Source organism: Candoia aspera, chromosome 1 (assembly GCF_035149785.1).
Source record: "Candoia aspera isolate rCanAsp1 chromosome 1, rCanAsp1.hap2, whole genome shotgun sequence".
Lineage (NCBI taxonomy): Eukaryota > Metazoa > Chordata > Lepidosauria > Squamata > Boidae > Candoia > Candoia aspera.
In genome coordinates this window covers 38170590-38183694 of record NC_086153.1, presented here as the reverse complement: position 1 = coordinate 38183694, position 13105 = coordinate 38170590, and the positions used below count along the sequence as shown (strand labels likewise).

The 13105-nt window shown below is 40.1% G+C and overlaps 1 long non-coding RNA gene across 1 annotated transcript; it reads right to left on the bottom strand.

The window, feature by feature from the left end:
* Positions 1-7073: 7073 nt before the first annotated feature.
* LOC134496422 (uncharacterized) lies at positions 7074-11350 on the bottom strand. The gene is made up of 2 exons (XR_010067891.1): positions 10604-11350; positions 7074-10571 (listed from the first exon to the last, which is right to left on the bottom strand). It is a non-coding gene; the product is annotated as an uncharacterized LOC134496422 (long non-coding RNA).
* Positions 11351-13105: the final 1755 nt, after the last annotated feature.

The window sequence follows — 13105 nt, the reverse complement described above, 5'->3', positions numbered from 1 at the left end:
ATATGTAACCACAGGCATACAGTCTATCCTCTATATTCAACAGTCTATAGTCTATATAGTCTGTATTCAAATCTGGTAGTTGCCTGTTCAAAATCATGGGATATGACCAAATAATTTTGAATAAGAGATTTTTTTTTACATCAACATTTGAATTAACCCTTATATTTAACCTAGCTTGCATTTTAATAGGCAGGTTTGTTCTACACAGTCTCTTTGTAGCTACCTTGGAGATGAAACCTTTTTCTTTCATTCAGGTGCTTATGCAACTGGTTTCAGGGAAGTCAGGCTCACTAGCAAGACCGCATCAGAATTTCTTGAATGCTGAACTTGGCACAGCTTGATTAGGTTCTAGCCCTAAGGCTTTCAGACACTCTACACAACACAGCTAAGTAAAGGTATTTCCTGCATACTAGGAATAAACCATGAAACAGTTGGGTGCTGTCTGCAGCTTCTTTCTGTCATCTCTCCTTTTGTTTAACTGCTTTTTTTGCCTTGTACCTCTCTGAAGTAGAATGATGATTGGTTGTTAACATAACTGACATCTCTGCCCTGAGAAACTCTGGCTCTCAACTGCGCTCTCATTGGAGAAGGCCTGTTCCATATGCTGAAAATTACAGTTACACCAAGTAATCTTGAGATCTTAGAGACATCATGTGTCCTGAGGTTCTACATGTGTTCTTGAGTTCAACCTTTATTTTTGAACAACCTAACAGTGAAGTGCTATATGTGTTTACTCTGAAGCAAGTCTCATTAGTATCAATGGAGCTTACAGATAAACGTATAAAGGATTTCACCTTTAGGAGATCTATTTACCAATGCTGGCCTACTTTATCAAACATTATAATAGTAGGTATATTATTTGTTTGTATGAACTTCCTACCCAACACTGATCAGCTACAAAAAAGGTTCCAATTAATCAGTCATAGCGTGGTCAAATACCCTAATTTTAGAGCATAATCCACCAAGGGCTATCCATTTAAAGTTCTACTTAAAAATGAAAAGGTGAGCAGGAACCTTTACGTGGCCCATTAACAATTAGCAAATGGCTAAGTTTGAGCAAGTATACAGTTCCTTGCTATAGTCAAATGGGTAGCATATCTTTTTTTGGTGCATTTGAGTCAATGTTGACTCCTGGCAACTGCCTGGACAAGTCCCTGCAATTTTCAATAGAAGACAAGGACTGAATGTGGAGTCCTTGGTACGGTTGGTTGTTTGCCTGCAGACGTTTCATTATCCAACTAGGTAATACCATCAATACTAGGGATGAAAGAGAGCGACTGGCCCAGAGTCACCCAGCTGGCTTTGCACCTAAGGCAGGACTAGAATCACCGTCTCAGTTTCTAGCCTGGTGCCTTACAACCACTACGCCAAACTGTCTCCAGCATATTTATTTAAAGTATAGTGATGGTTTCGTAGATTTGTGTTTCTATCCATAGATCAACATATTCAAACCTATACAAAACCGTATTCTCGTTTTTTAACCTTTTCTTTGAGCCCAAATCAAACAACAGATATAAAGATAATTACATTCTGCTATGTTTATAAAAACTATGGAGTGCAAGCACCATTTTAACTGAAGCTTTTTCTCACATACTTGGAACGGCTGTTCCAAGAAAACAGTTGCTAAGATACATACGTTCATGTATGATCTAAGAAGAAAGAAAATACAGTTTCAGAAATACTGGTTCTGCCTGCAAACAATTGTAGTCAATTGATAAATTGATTGATTCAGCTGTAGGCAACTTTACTGGCTACAATTCATGCAGTCATGATGGATAAAAAAATCTCGTAGTAGCCCAGATTCAAAGCATAGACAGTGTTTTGTTTAGAACTCAATAATTTCAACTGCAAAGCTTTTCCAGGGAGGGTGATGAGGCATATAATGAGGATGGTAAGCTACCAACCAGTGAATCTCCAGCTTAGCCAGATTCTGCTTCCAGCTCTGAAGACAAATTTTCCATGCATTTATCCCGTTCTGACAACTGCCTCATAACTGTGGTTCCAGAGCTGATGCTTTTTTAGGTACACCTGGCCATACCCCAAGGACAGATTTTCATCTTTGTTGAGAAGCACCATTAAAGTTAAGAGGGGAGGGAGGGAGGGACTGTATTTCTATTTCTATTTGTATACCACCAGACTTCTGTAGCACCGACTGCTCTTTCTCCTTTCCTCTGCCCTCCTTCCGGCATCCAGAGCAGGGTGCGTTAAGAGTTGTGCACCAGGGCCAGATTAAGGCCAGCTGATGCCCTAAGCACAGGCCAGGAATGGTGCCCCTCAGTGGAAGCAAAAGTCTCCCGGTGTGAGACGGAAACAAATGAGATATCTGATGAGACTTCCAAAACAAGCTTTTAAACTTTAGTCACTCCCGTGCCAAAGAAAACATTTTTTAACAAGCCAACAAGATTAAAGTCAAACACAGCAGATAAGGCAATTACAAAAGAATTGACTAAAGCTGACTGTGGCAGTGGAAGAGTTAGGGCATGATAGCTAGGGGGAAAACTTTGTGGTGTCCCCCTTCCTTTGGTGCCCTAAGAGCATGCTTATTTTGCTTAATGGTTAATTCAGGGCTGCTGTACTCCTATGTTCTCTAGGCGTCCCAGTGAGGATAAATGGATCAGTTCTTCTTCTATGAAGGCAGAGAGAGAGCAAGGTTTGTAGCTGTATGTTCCCCTCCCAGCTCCCTTGCACGCTTCTGTGCCCCTTGCCTCTCTGACCCTGGAACTTAGGTGGAGTGAAAGGGCTTCCCCAGACTTAACCCTGATTTGGGGCGGGGGAGGGTGTGTACCAGCCCTGAAGTTGGCAGATGTAATTCCCACCCAATGGTGGTGATAGGACGAGAATCAGCCCTTTCCCTGGAGTGGGAAAGAAAGAAAGAAAGAGAATAAAAGTGGATTTGGAGGCAGCTTTGAAAGGCATACTCGGAACTCAGCTTTTCCCGTTTCCACCAATAGAGCATGCCAGTTCTGGAATTCCCGTGCTACAACTTTTCCTTTGCTTCTCCATCACACCGAAGTATTTTCATTCGGTAGCCCTTGCAGAGAGCGTGTACCCTTTTCAGGTTGCTGCTGTGGACCCTTGGGCTGTACTCAAGCCTTAAGCTGACCAATAGCAAACACTCTGAGGGACACCAGCCCAGCGGCTCGTGAGAACTTCCTGTCATTCATAACACTTTCCTGGAAATCATGTGGCTTCATTTAACTCTCATTTGTTCCTGTGATGCAGTGGTAGCCAATAATCATTCCATATAGCTAACTTAAATACTGGCTCCACTTAAAAGTTTTAGGAGAGGGACACTTTGAGGTTTTGGGTGGATGCTGAAAAGAGATCAGTTCTGTTTCCACAATTTCTATCTACTCACATTTCTCATTTTATTTATTTGAAAATTATAATCTGCTTTTCAGTCCAGAATAATTGTGATGGAAAACAACAGGGGGGGGGGAGAAATTAAAACTTTAAAAACATTGTTCTAATTGCAAATTTAAGCATACTTATATAAGCATACCCAAGGAAATGACTGAGCCAAGTAAGGTAAGCATGAATAATTTGCACCTAAGTCTTAATGAATTAGGGCTTAAATTTGGCCTAAATTATTTTAAATATGACTGACTCTGGTTCCAACTGTAGGTCGGTAATACAATTTAAAAAATAGTGGAATCCACAGATTTCTCCATCACTAGAACAAATACAGCAGCTTCAGTCAACTCCCATAACATGAAATAATTAATATTTGCCTTTTTAAAAAAATCAGTCTGCCTCCAGAGCCATTACTCTTGAATATTTTGAAGTTCAGATGGTAATATAATGCATACATGTGAACTCACAACCAAAAATGCTGTTAAATGTTGTAGACTGATGTCCAGCTAAGTTGGTTCTATAGTAGGTATCTGTGGGTAGAGGCATATACATGTCGGCAGGCCCATCTCTGAGTATCTCAGATACAGGATCTGCAAGTCTCAGTCTGAGAAACACTGGTTTAAATTGTTTTTTGCCTCCACGGTAGTGAGAAGGAATATTTATTGGTACCATAGCATCTGAAGTGTAATGAGAGCTTCTGGATTGTATAAACAGTTACTGCTGCTGTTTCTTTAGCACCTGTGGGATATGAGTTGCTCTGGGCTTGGAAAGGCATCTCCACGCTGCGCCACAGCTGTTCCGACTGTTGCAGCTAACTGTAGCAGGGCTGGGTCATGAAATCGCTCTTGACAGGTCTTAATGGAATACAAATGCTGTTATTACAACTGTCCAAAGAATGGATGGCTGTATACATGGCCTACATCAGGAGGGGCTGCCATATTACATTGCACCTTGGCTGAAGAGTTTTATGATTACATGATACTTTTTAAGAAGCCATGGCAGTTTAGATGAAGCACAGCACAGCCTAAACCAAGTCTTCCTCTTAAATTCAAGTATGCCAAGATGATCTTGCATATTTTTCCCCTTTTTAAGTAAGGAAAGTTAAGTTAACCCACTCTGAGTATGATTCCTTCTGTCTGCTTCTCACTATGTGAAAAGCCTAAGCATACAACAAAATCGAACCGAGATAATGTAATTTACAAGGTAGACTGGTAATGATCATGCTTCCCCCTCTTGTATCCAATTTAGAATTAATCAGAAAAAATGTGTTAATTTTGCAAACATCTAAAACTGATCAGGTGATTATGGGGAGCAGTGGATTAATCCTGAATCAGCCAGGCCTAATGGCCTGTCTGGACTGACCCGGTTCATAGCATGAATGGTAGAATGTTCTCTGAGAGTGGCCCTCTAGAGAGAATAGGAGGATGGAATGTCTGTTGGAGAGTTTTCTTGGTGCCTTGCTAGTGTTGTCACTGAGATGAGTTCCATGGCCAGATCAGACACTGTCTCCTTTTCCATCAGTCACTGGGGTGCTAGAATATGGAACTCCAATTTCTATCAGTGGTTGCTGAGGATCATCCCTGAGATGATCTTGGGCCTAGGAGCCTTGTTAATTTGAAATGTCTTAAAAGTAGAACCCTCAAGTCAAATGACCCAATGGAGATCTTTTCCATGACTGTTCCAGTTAAATGGAATATTGTCCCACATTGTCCCCTGTAAGAGTCTCTCTCTTATGTACAAACACACCCCATCTGCTTGTAATTAGATAGTAGACCCAGAGTGCATGCTCAGTACCAAGCAAATTTCTGTCTTGGTTATGAAATCTATAGAGAAATACCCACCCATTTTTCCCTTTATACATGCTGAAGTAACTTTACACAGTATCTTCTTGACTTAAAATATCCATTTTGTCCCAGGCCCATGCTTTCACCTGGCCATGCTTTCGCCCTTGGGATTTGAAGCAGGGCTGCCTGGCAGGTTGCACAAGAGGTAAGGGAGCCATGGAGGCCCTTCTTCAATGAGGGCATACTGCCAGAGCTCAGGCAGCCTGCTGATTCAGCACAGCATGCACAGGCTGATTGAAACCCTATCACTCTGTTTCCCCATCAAAATGCAGCTGCTTGGAAAGGCAGACTGTTTATCAGCGTGTCCACATCTAGGAATTCAGCAGCAGACATGAAACTTTTTCATGCCTTCAAGCAATGAGTGAATTAACTAGACTTTTCAGGGCAGCAAGTTGCAAGTTGAGAAGCAGGCTTTGGATGTGAATATCCCATAACGTTCCTCCAATTTTGGAGGATGGAATGATAACTTTGTTTGCATCCATGTTGACTTACAGATGATGTGAATGGGCACTCTAGTAAGAATATCCTATAGTTATCCAGAGCCTCATTGGCTCAATCTTTGTCATTCAGATTAAGCAATAGATGCATTGACCTTGCTTCTACAACAACGGTATAATATGGAAATATCAAGACTGGCCAGTAAGCATGCAGGCTGCTGCATTTTGGACCAGCTGAAGTTTCCAAATCTTCAAGCAGTTTCATATAGATAAAGGAGAAGACCAAACCCTGTGATGTCTTGTAATAGACCTGAATCTAAGGATTTGACTTTTTCCTACGTCCTCTTAGATTGTAGCAGAACCACTATAAAACAGTGCCACTAACTCCCGATCCTTGCAGGCAGTCCAGAGTACTGTGGTGAAAAGTATCAAAAGCAGCTCAAAGATCTAGGAAAAGGATGGTTGTCCTCCCTCAATCCAAGTCCCACCAGAGGTCATTTATAAGTGGTTGTACTGAAGCCAAAAAAGTAGTAGGGTATTTCTAAACACAATCAATCAGCAAATGGGGAATCCCAATTCAGTGGTTAAGGTGCTGGGCTAGAAACCAATTCTAGTCCCGCTTTAGGCATGAAAGCCAGCTGGGTGACCTTGGGCCAGTCCCTCTCTCTCAGCCCAACTCACCTCACAGTTCCTTCTTAAATGTCAGCAGGGACAAAGCTATCCTTACCTCAGGGCCTGGGCTATTCCACAAGATGAGGCAGCAACAAATTACTAAATTTAAACAGACTCAACACTTTGGGTTACCAACAGTTTAAGGATACAGTAAATAGGGTGCTGAAGAAATAACCAATAGGTCAACATATGAGCCATATTAAAATGTTAGGAGCAGCCATGCTGATCCTCCCAAAGGTTTTCTTTGTAGATTATTCTGTTTCCAAAGCAGGCTATGTAGTGCCCATCTCCCTCCAGGAAGCCCACATGTTGTCTGCCATAGCAGCTATCCCTACTTAACTAACTTGTACTAACTTGTTACTGTATTTGCCCAAAAGGAAGACATTCCTGGATTTTAGAAAATCTCCCCTCAAAAAGATGACAGAAAAAGCAAATCTAATACACCCTCACATTATTAATTCAATTTTCCCTACATGTTTTAAAAATCATATCCTTTTCTCAAACCGACTTGTTTTAATTCCCCTGTTCATTTCACTGCTTACGCTACTCTAGCAGTAGCTAGGCACTATGTATTTTAGAAATGGTATTACTGAGTTTATTTAGGCAGGCAGGCAAGGCATCTGCTACCTTCAGCCTCATGGACTACGTTACAAGTACGGTGCCGAGATGTTTAAGTCGAACTGCATGCAGATTTATGAAATGCAACAATAAAAATATGCAAATCTGTGGAGAAAATTGCTGATAAATGAGAAACAAGTACACAATGAATAGTTGAAAGTTTTATTCATATAAAATCCATTATTAAGAACATAAAGGATTGCATCTTAAAAAAAAAGGATCTGCAGTTATTTACAGCAGTATTGCACAAGTAAAGTGGCAATTACCCTGTCAAATTTTCATCAGTGCAAAACACAAGTAAGCCAGGGAAACTGCAATAAAAATGCTACATATGCTGGGTTCTATGAAACCAATTAGTGATTAATCAGTACAAGATCAGTGCTACGTTGATGTTTGTACTCGATGACGAGGTCTGTCATACAGTAACTAGTGGTCTTTAAACCAGGGTGCAAAATTTCACTCATCCCCTAAAAATTTAGTAGTTCTTGAATAAATTGCAGGTACTTCTTGATCATGAGGTAACAGCCATATCCTGTGCTACATAAACTGAGGTCAAGGGATGCAGTATTAACAGCCCTTAATAATTAGCACAATTCAAGGAAGAAACAGGAAGCACCAAAAAGGTTATCTGGCATTTCATGAATTTTCTACAGATACTGATTTTTGTGGTGGGTTGTTGGGGTCAACTGAATTCTGACTGAACACACAAGATGCCCATGCGAGTTCTTAGGTCACATCCTATCATTTTTGAAGACTAATTCAGAGCACTGCATGTTGCTTTAGTCAAAATTTCTTTGAAAGCCACCATCAGTCCCCACAAAAAAGTTATGTAGAACAAATGTTTCAAAACTTCAAGTGAGATGCTGTATGTGGCCCTTGGGTATGGGGCTTTCCTAATGACACCGTGGAATTCTACTCTCTGCTTGCACTTCATGCTTGAACCCTGTAACAAGCCAGAGGAGGAGGCAAGAGCAATGAGAGAAAGTAGGGGGGTTAATATCATCTAAAATAGGGCCAACTATCCCAAACTAGTAGACAGTGCTCTAAACTGATCAATCACTATTTTCATATATGCTAAGTAAAATTTAAAGGAAAAAAAGACTTTACAAGAACTTAAATAAGCAGAAAATAAATATACAACGTTTCTACAAGTTACAGCATTATGAAACAGTAGAGTGCATTAAGTACAAAGAAAGGGGGAACCTACAGTATTTAACAAGTTCAATTTTACAAAAAGAAGTTTAGAGAAATTTCTGCTGCTATACAAAAAAAAAATCTTACATGAAATAGTAAGAAAAGAGGAAACATTGCACACAGGTAACATTTGGCTCAGATGAGAAGAACTGCTCTAATCTAATAAATACTCAAATATTTACAATCATTGAAAGAAAATAAAAGCATTGAAAGTCTTAGTAATTCTCTGGGAAGAAATTTATATCTGGTTTCTCCACAACCAAAGAAAATTCTTCATAAAAATGTTTTGGCAGGACTATTTAAAAGGAAATTTTATTTTTTTAAAATCCTCTAATAGACAAAAAGGTTATATATGTTAAATTATATCAAGATTTTAAAAACCCACAAGTCTACTAAGTTCACAGTGGGGCTGTCAAGGCACAAAACCTGCAGTGAACTGGAAAACCAAATGGGCATTATTTGATTTAGTTTTTAGATATAGGTATCTATATAGATAGATAAATGTCTGCGGAAAAAAGAAAGCTTGGGTTTGGGCCACACAGTGCCAATATCGTGTCATTTACTGTTTACGTTATAATTCACAGAATTTTAAAAATATGTACTAGGCTTATAATAAGTTTGCCTTAAGCCATGGCAGCAAGCTCATTGTGCTTCCATGCTCTCAGTTAACACATATGGATGTGTACACATCTCAAGGCACTGGGCCAGCCAAGCCTTTTAAGAAATTGAGGGATGGGGGGAGGACAAGGGATGCAAAAGGGCAGCACAGTTGCTGCTGCTCATGCACTAGGACTTTTCGAAGCCCCCCTTCCTACAGCAGCTCATTTCCATACACCCACCCCTAAGAAAAAGCCACTCCTCAAATTAGAGTATTCTAAAGAGCAGCATCTGCCCCAATCTAAGGAAAGAACAAAGGAGTCCTCCAACATAAGGTGCATGCATGGAACTCCCAAGATCCCAACCATGGATGAAGTCTACAGAAGAATTTTGTATTAACGCTGGAGCGCTCCAGGTACAGAAGCATGAGCAAAAGGTTTCATTTTAAAAAGAAAATATGCTTTGGTGAATAGAGAGAGATGACGTCTAGGCACATTATGCTGGGTCCATGTGGGCAACCAACACAAGCCAGTTTGTGCTGAAAGATACTTCTGGTAATTATTCCCATTTAAAATATGGTCAAATTTATATACAGGATCCTATGACACACAGACAAGATTACTGGCAAACTCTTAATCAAGAAGTTTGTGCCAAACGCTGTCTATCGGCATCACTGTGGTTGGAACAGAAAGAATTTCTGGCATTTTGCACGGTATCAATCTGAGCAGCATAATGCTAGCTGTTAATCCATTTCCTTTCCTCTTTCAATAGATCAGATTTTGCAGGCAACATGCAAATATACAGATCAAATTCCTATTAACAACATTGTCATTTCTATTTGAAATTAAGGTAACAAATCAAATCAAGGAAGTTATTGACCAACATTATCAAACAAGGAATCTCCCTCCTATAGAGCTACCAAAGCGATGCTTGATTTATCAAGAGCTAAGCATGTAAAGCAACAGACTTCCACATGTGTCTCCCCTGCTGCATCTGTAACTGTAGACATCTGCAGTGCTTCAGACACAATTCCAAAAGATGCTTTAAAAAATCAGGAGGCCTCTGGTAACACCTTTTCCAATACATTTTATTAAAAGTCATACGCTTTTGTGAGTTGCAGCTCACTCCACCAGATGCATAGGTAACCTGTGGGATAAAGCTGCATCTGCATAACCAACCTGTCTTTCCCCCGTTCCCACCACCTTGCCCCAATTTAAATTCTGTATCAATCTAGCCACTCTGTGCATCAGAAGTGAGCTGCAGCTTGCAAGTGCCTACGTCTTTTAATAAAATGTGAGTCAGAAAAGGTTCTTCTAGAGCCCTCCGGACTTTTTATTACCATAGACTAACATGGCTTTCTTCCTATAAGGTGCTACAGAATGCACAGCAGATTGCACCTTGGCACACCTTAATGCACCTGCATCTTTTCCAAGAAATCACACACCTGTCACATGATACAGGGTACAGCTGCTTTAAGGAGTTGCAGTCAAGGGTCATGTTCCTTTCCCCTGTGCATTCTCAAGCATTTTTTGAAATTGAATCTGAAGTGCTGCACAGCCCTATAATATATGGACAAGAGAGGGTGGCAAGTAGTTGTTGAGGTTGTGCATTGCTCCTGGTTTTAAGAACACAGTGCCAGCTAATCAGCCCTGTCAGTTTGGAAAGTCATTTGCCTGTTAAGATGGGCAAAGAACTTTAATCTAATACACTCTTAACTTCCCCATTTCCAAGATACGGTTAGCACTTTGTTTTCTCTCTCCTTGGTGACCACTGTCAGGTAGTTGAGGACAACTTGCACCTGCATGTGCATTTCACTTGTTGGAGACCCTGGTGTGTATTTTAATTCACTGGACTTCTGAAACAATAGGTTGAAGTAATACAGGGGACAGATGATTCTCCACTAAGTGGACTAGCATTCCACACATTCCAGGCAGGCGCAGGAGTTGAACATTTATAGTACAATACAGAGAAACCACAGAGGTGCTGTTGATAATACAGAGAAGTCGTAAGAGTCTAGATTCTACAAATGCACTTTGGATGACTTCAAGAGAAGTCAAAACCTGTAACTTTTTGAAGGTAGTTACACATTTTCCATGGTGCTGGTGAAACCAGAAGTAAGTGGCACAGTATTTGGAATCATGTTTATAGTCTGCACCAGTATACATACCTAATCAAGGACCAGATAAAATTACATGGGCAAAGAGAATAAGGGCCAGCTACATAAACAGAAACTTTTATGCAAATACTCACTTTCAGTTGCCTCTCATGGCCAAATAAAAAATGACGTATGAACTACTTGACCATAATGTGGTGCAGCACAGCTTTACTGCTTGCTTAATTTCTATTAAATCACTGCTGCTTTCAGTTTTGAGTTTTCCCAAGCTGTATCATCTATTATTTTACATTTTACTATCACCTATGACATCTGAAGAGTCAAACAATTTATATTTAATTAACAAATCAAGAAGGGTGCAAAAGATTTCTCAGAACTGAAAGCTTTTTTGAAAGCAAGTCAACATGCACATCGGCTAGCCACCATTCTTATATTAGAATTTTACTTGCTATATTTTGATTCATTTTCATTCAAGGTAGAGCTTACGTGCATGCCTTTTTAAAAACTAATTTCATGAATTCAATATCCTGAGCTTTTGTTGTTTTAAAGCAAAATTTTTAATAATTTTGGAAGCCCCCCCCCCCCCGGCCAAAAAAACCCTGGAAGTGTTTGATCATTTCTCCTGTAAACACCAAAGGCAAAGGAAAGCTAGAGAAGATTTCCATAAATAAGGTGCCTCAAGGTTCTTTCTCACCTTCTAAATTGTTTTTAAAGTTGCTATCTGGAGCACTGTGCGTTCTTGTCTTTACTAAAGGTCCAGTTCATAATATACTGATTTTCCAGTCAGTGCCTAAAGTAACGAGCAGGCATGTTCCTTGCAACTACAGAAAATGCCATAGTGAACTGGACCTGCTGCCATCATGCCTTCTCCTATATTAATCAGGGCTTTGGGACAGAATGGTCATAATTAAATGGTCCAGCGTATACTTCGCATGCAAATATTATAAATCTCTGAGAAGGGCTGGCAAAGATCCATCTAACAACCACTAACCTAAACAGACCAGTAGTCTGATCCAGAATGAGGCAGCTTCCTATGCTTGTGGAGTCTTCTGTACCTGGTAAAAATGTAGAAGAACCTAAATCAGGAACTCTAGAGAAACCTTATCCTGGGAAGGATATTTGTTTCCACCTATAGGCACAGAAAGGGGATGAAGTAACATCAAATATGGCAGCTTCTTTTTGTAGACACACTTCGGTCTCTCCCATGGCATATGACAGACCCTTAGTCCAGTTTGGGAATCACTATCCTTACCACAATTTGCTTTATTTCCTTTATTAAGGTTGCACAGTCCAGCTTTTTGGAATCAGTTACCCTTGGTTCAAGATTTTTCTTTTTTCTGAGCATACTACAAGCAGTCTTCGCAAACATAGTAGGTAAATGCAGCCTGTCATCTACTTTCTCATATGAAGATAAGAGGCTGCACTGGGGTGGGGAGTCCACAAATTCTGCTGTTAAAACTTATAAAAGAAAAAAATATTGCTTCTGTCTCTCTTTTGGAATTTTTACCCGTGGAATCAATTTGAAAACTGTGCTGCAATTGACCTCAAACCCATGCACTGAGTCAGTAGTTCTTGTACATTCCACATTATGGTTAATAGCTCATCCCTCCTGATAATTTATTTTAAGAATAAAGGCAGCAATAACTAAATCCAGAGTGCGTGTTAAAAAAATAAAGACACCCAAACTGGATTTAAACAACAGTGAAATACCACAATGAGGATCAAAACAGTGCCAGGAATCATGCAGTAGGACCCTGTTGTAACAACTTGGGGCAATATTGCACAGGTGCGGGAACTGCTTTCACCCACATGCAAAAACGTATTGCTACATTGCCCCCTCCCTCCCTCCCCACATCAGTTTATGTTATAGAATATACATGTTCTATACAAATAATATAGGAAGAAAATTATAAAAGGCAACCTGGTGTCATTATTTGGACCATTTAAACTTTCACAGTTTAATTTCAGTTTTCAAAGCATCTTCAAGATTTCTTCCTCTGGGCTGCAAGAAGCTCTGCACGAGGAAAGATCCAATCTGGTACTTGCACAGCAGATGGGTACATGTTCTGTGTGTAGACACACAAAGGCAGCTGACTTCAGTGGCAGAAATTTGGGGAGGAGTAACCAGAAGTATCAATTCCAATCTTTCCATCTTTACTCCACCAGCTTCAATTTATGATCATGAGCTCTTCTGCATGGAAGTGATCTGGAATGAATGGAGGACCTAATACTAGAGTCCGGCCTCTCACTGCTTAGGAAGATTCATGTTTTTTAAA